The following is a 6386-nucleotide window of genomic DNA, read 5'->3' as shown; positions in this document are numbered from 1 at the left end:
GGGTTTGGGCTGGCTGGAGGCGGGTTGCACTGGGCTGGAGAGGTTTGGGTTGTTGCTGTGACAGCACCGTCATGACAGTTTTCATTAGCTAATGCAGTTCTGAATCGCGCCTGGGGCTGTTGGGGTAGGGGTGAAGACCTAAATGTGAGCATGTGAGAAGGCTAAGATTGAACTGTCAAATGCCAGATACTTGACACCAAATAAATGCCTTTATGGGTCATTATTTTCTACTATGCAGTACATTATCATGTCTCCAAACGCCAAAGTATATAATCACAAAAATAATATTGTGAAATATTATTTCAATTTAAAATAGTTTTCTTTAACTGTAATTTATTTCTGTCGTGGCGTTATTTTTGTGGAAACCTTGATATTTTTTTTTCTTACATGAAAAGAGTTAAAAAACATTTAATCGAAATATAAATCTTTTGTAACATTATAAATGTCTTTACTATAATGCATCCTTGTTGAAAAGCATTAATTTCTTTCTTCTTTTTTTATTTTTTTATTTTTTGGACCCCAAACTTTTCGAACAGTAGTGTGTATATATCCAAGATAGATAGATAGATAGATAGATAGATAGATAGATAAGATGAATAGTTACAATGAACACAGTACAGCACAACGTGGCATTTTAAGATGTATGACTTTAATTTGACCTCTTCTATGAAGAGCATCGCATTCCTTTGATAACATTCCATCATTTTTTGTTGAGTGGGAACATCTTACAAAAGCACATGAAGTGGACATATATACAGCAGATGAGATGATGTACATGTTTACAATATGCCCTAGGTGAAAAAAAAAAATAGAGAGGTGTTCTCCAAAATCTGGCCTCAGCAGAGGCCTAAAATGATGACATCATTGTATATTTCACTACTATATGCTGGAAATTACATTATATCCTGTATATTTCTGAAATGAGAAAGTATCCCCATGAGTTCTGCCCTCTTTAAAGTGCGTGATTAGAGTGAAATAAATAATAATTCTTCCTTCCTTGTGTCCATGGAATCTAAATTACAGTTCCAGGTTTTTCAATGCTGTTTTGCCAAGATGTGCGTCTTATAATCAGCTCTTGAGAAAGGTTCCACGTTAATTACATAACGCACATAGAACAAGGATGCCTGCCAAAGCCCATACATCATCTGATCATAAGCTTACTTTTTTTATTTGTAGCTATAAATTAAACAGTCAGTTTTGCTCTTAAAAGCCAACTGCAACATTAAAAACATTCATAACATCTTAACCTCTTTAAATTCATTATAGAACTATCACTTTGATGTAGAGGAAAGGGCATGTCTTTGCAAATACATTTTCTGTTCAATAAACAAATGCCGATGACTTTACGGAGGTACTTCATACTTCATACTAACAATCATAAATTGGACAGAAAGGACATTCAGACCACTAGACCGTCCCAATGGGTTTGATGGACTGATTTTGGTCCAATATGTTTTCATGTTCAAAGGAAATCTTCCGGAGAATCATCAATCTTTTCCATCAATACACATTCTTTCTTGTTGCCTTTTGACCATCTTGTACAGATGATAAATGATGGTACTGTTAGAAAGAGAAACACTTTCTGGGAAACTGTACTTTTAAACCGATAAGTGGAATAAAGAAAGCATAAACTGATGGACATAACATACATATTTTAAAAGGATGGACAGGAGTTCTGCAAATACTGAAAAATGTATCTCATGTTTTCTGTATTGATGTATCATTTAAAATAAATGATGAAAGTCTGGCAATATTAAAATGGGTTTGCATGTACCACTTTTGCTTAATATTCCCAAATAAATAATGCCTTAAACCATATTACACTTAATCTATTCAAAGTTATCATGCACACGTTTCAGTGATCCCAGTATAGTCAAAATGCATAGCAAAGCCTCTGATCCTCTTTACGTCACAGAACCTAATGCCCACATTACATAATAAGCAGATATCCTTTCCCTCTCTTCACCTCCCAAAGTATTCATATATCTGTCATTAAAATGGAACATTTAGCTAATGACTTCCAGACCGACATTGCACTCTATGAGCTAACAATGAGAGAATGCTAGACGAAGTCTGTAGAATTCCTATTTTATCTGCCATTTTACATCTTAGACCCTGGGGAAATCTTTTTTATTGTTATAATATATTTTTTTTTCTGTTTCTCTCACATTGTTACCAATTTATTTTTTATGTTCCCTTCCAACTGGGCAATTTACACAGTTTCCAATCTTGTAAAAGTCAGAAATTGGTATGTGCAATTCAATTTTGTCTGAGTAATGCAAAGTGATAGAAGCACCAAATGTCATGGGTTATATGTGAGATAATAAAAGTTCACAAATTCTTCTGAAACGTCAGTTTCTGAATGATTAAGCTTAATGTTTTTGTTCCTTCTGAAGAAAGAAAAGGTAGACTCAAGGCATCATCCATCCATTAGTGCACTACAGACTAATACGCATTTAATTATTTTTAGTCTCCAGTTTCACAGTCGGATTCCCTTGTTCAAACTGTGTGACAGCCAACATAAATCAGGATTGGGTAATATTTCTTTGTCAGGAAAAGAGAGGTGATGTCATTGGATCAGTCAATACGATAAATCTGATTTCCCTTGTGAAGTGGAAAAGTGTGGCCTGTGGTGGTTCATTTATATTTAGACTTTTCTAAACTCTCCAGATTTGACGCTTAAAAACACTGCCACTGCAATTAAAATATAATTGTGCAATAATTTGCTACAGAGGGACATATCCGACCTAACCCTTAAAAATGACTTAACTAAAACATTTTCTTTGTTAGTTTTTTCTTAGTTCCTGCATGAAGCATATTTAGAGTTCTTTGTGTGATGAATCTTGGTGTTTGTGGTTTCCCACATCGTTTCAAAGTATTTAGGTCACTGAAATCAATTCCTAGATGTCCTGTATTCAATTTCCGTAAGATAATTTCTGAAGAATTTTGTGTTTAAATCTCTCAGTATTTTTGCCATCTATTTTACTACAGAGTTTGGAAACACCTACCAAGCCAATATACTATTCTAAAAATGTTACTTGCTCTATAAAATCATATATAAAACTCAATTAATAGTAAAAATTATTTTGTAATACAGTTACAAGTTTTACCATGTTAATAAGCAACCAAAAATACCAAAAAATAATGATACTTTTTGGCTGGTCATATGATTTTAGAAAACTTAAGAAAGTTCAACAACAGTCAGAACAAGAGTTTACATCTATTTTAATAGAGGTGTTTTCTCTCGAAAGTAAGGGAGGAGGGTGTAAACTTAACGCACAGTGGGGTCCAAAAGTCATAGACTCTTCTTCTTCTTCATCCTAGCATCATAGACTACTAGTGAATTATTCAAAATGATCTGATCATTTAAATAGGAAAACTATCATGGATTTCATAATTTCTTCTTATTTGGTTGGTCTGCTTTGACAATGTTTGAACAATGCACAAAAACGAATTTGCTTATACAATTATCCAAGAATCCAAATTTCTCATTCATTTTGTCTGGTTTCTTTGTTTTAAAATGTTCAATTTGACAGTTTTTCAAATATTTATTTCAAGGTTTAAAGAGGTTTTGAAACATTTTGATGTGGTCTCATACTTTTGGACCCCATTGCATGACCGCTGAGACAGCAGAGGAAATGGATGAACGGTGGGAGAGGCATTCATTTCATTTTTCAAAGGTACTGACTGACAGGCTGCATTGTATCATTCCTTGTTTTACTTATTTTACCACCTTACTGTGTGCATGCATTCCTGGCCTTGCCCTTGGGCTCCTAAAATAGTTTCACAAAAGTGGTTCACTGGTTCAAGGTTCAGTTGGTTTATAACACTTGCCTCTGGCTGCTTACTTGGCTTGTGTCTCAATTTTGAGGCTTCAATAATGGGTAACTGTATGTATTGATTTCATTTAAAGATATCTCCCTGCTTGGTCATACAATAGGAATATAGATAAACATTTAAAAAAGTGTGGGTTTGTCCATATTTGACCCAAACAAGGGTTGAAACAACCCAGCATATTTTTTAGAGTGTGCGCACTCACTTCAAATCACATCGGAAAACCTTTGATGAAGTCATATGTGTAGTAATGTAGCCAGACATTTTTTCATGATAATAAGATCAGATGTCTGATGGTAAATGGGGTCACTAGAAGTCATTCCGTTATCCAGGGGTTTCATTTGTCAAAGATCTCACAGCGGAATTTGAACTTGAAAACCCTCAGCCAAAGGTTTGATCTCTCCAGACACACTTCATTTTACTTGAGATGACTGATTTAATTCAGATGAAATAAAACATAGATTTTCCCCATTAATTACATAATATTCAATGTTCCTTCCAGCAGCCCAGTCTCAGACCCAAGAATAAACCCATGGAGCAAGACGCTGTTTAGAGTTTATTCTGCACTGTGGCCGTGCTGAGGCTTTATTCCTCTTCTCGGACATGAAATACTGTGCATCCCCATAACTTCCCTCAGAGTGTGTGCTGGGGATTCTTCACAAAACAATAACACAAGTTCACAAGAGCATTTCCCCAGGAATTGTTCCCTCCCCTTCTACAGGGACTGTTTGAATTGGGTTAATTGGAACTAACCAAACCCAGATGCTACTTTTTCAGATTGGTAGTGGAACTCAAACATGAACCTGACAGAAGACTCTCACGGACCCTTGTCTTCAAGATCCAATACTGGTTTCTCTGTGGAGAATGTGGGCAACCTGGAGAATATAAAGCTGAGCTGCTCACGTGTACAACTTGCTCCTTTCACATGCATTTCATCTGAACCATTAAAGGGATAGTTCACCCAAAAATTAAAATTCTGTCTTCGTTTACTCACTCTCACATTGGCGTTTTCATAAGCTCTTCGGTTTGTTCTTCTGGCCCCTCTCTGCAAAAACATATCGAGTCAGGCACATAGGAGGCTTCCATGTGTGACTGTGATGAAAAAAAACACACAAATATCCACTTTAATCATGGCTGTAGCACATTAACACTCCATTTCTTGAGGTCTTTGAAACCGATAAAAGAGGAAAACAGGTGAGAGGCTGGTTTGCCAGGCTTTAGCAGCTGATTTGTCACACAGAAAAGGGTTCCAGTGCTGAGATTCAAGGAATTGAGCTCCATCTCCATATCCAGATGTGAATTCAGCCTCACACAGAGGTAGAGGAACATTCCTGTGGAGAGGCACTGGAGATGGTGAGTCACGGCTCTTGCAGCCCGACGCACCCAAATGACTATCCGCGATTTAGGCACGTTCAGAGAGTGGAAAACGGCAGCGCAGACTAAGCGAGAGAAATCATTTTCAATATGTTCTTGATCCTCCTGTCAGAGGTTATTGGTACAACAGGTCATACATTTAAACTTACGTCAGGTGATTGATCGCATCAAGCCTAAACATATAGGGGTAGATAAATAGACAAGCTTTAATATTCCATTCATGTCTTAGCGGCCTGTTGCTCTGCCGTCTACTTTAAGTACATGTCTGCTCAGGCCAAACATGAGATCAGTCTCCATTTCCCATAATCAGCACCAGCTTCCTGTGGTGATACCTAAGTCTCTGCAGACCAGCATGTTTTGAGTGACAGCTCTCCCTCCAGGGCTCCACCACAAATAAAGGAAATCAGAGGCCCTGCTCCACTGTTTGTTCCACAAATGAGCCCCAGTGAAACTCTTTAACACACTTACCCAGCAAGCTGTGAAGGTTTGCATGAACACAATGGTGAGACATGTCTCTAAATCCGTACCAGGATTCTAATAATGGCATATCACACTGTTATGTATTCTCCAGCAAGTCACTCTCTTTCATCCAGACAAAAGGCTCTGTGACAAAAGGGAGTAGACAAGCTTCAAGGTTCTGCCGAATTCTGTGGAATGGATTTCAACGTGATAATGTGTTGAGGTTGATAGCGAGGTAATGAGGCTGAAAATGCTACGTTATTGGTAGCTGAAAGCAAAAGCAAATTAGGCTTAGTTATGTTTTCCATTATTTTTTGATGGAACAATTCCTATAAACCAAACCAGTGTCCAAATTGTAATACAAGCCATCAGTGCTGAACTAAGGCCAACATTTTCCCCAGTATTTCCAATATTTTGCCTCCCCAATACGAAAAGAATGTGGAAAAAATCTGCATTTACTCATTTACTCAATCTGCATAAACATTATTAGATCCAATAGCATGTCGACAAGTTCCATGATTCCGCATATTCAATGAGTCATCAACCTACGCCTTTGTTATTGTTTTGAAGAGGTAAGTGACCTCTAGCTGCGAAAAAATACATATTGTGCCTTTAATATTAGTAAATAAAGTAAGAAAAAATTTATTTGTATATATATAAATAATAGGATTTAAAAAAAAAAAAGAAGAGTATGCTCAAATAGATCAATGAATATTGAA

The sequence above is a fragment of the Rutilus rutilus genome, assembly GCF_951802725.1.
Source record: "Rutilus rutilus genome assembly, chromosome: 16".
Taxonomy (NCBI): Eukaryota; Metazoa; Chordata; class Actinopteri; order Cypriniformes; family Leuciscidae; genus Rutilus; species Rutilus rutilus.
Note: the sequence above shows the minus strand (reverse complement) of the source record.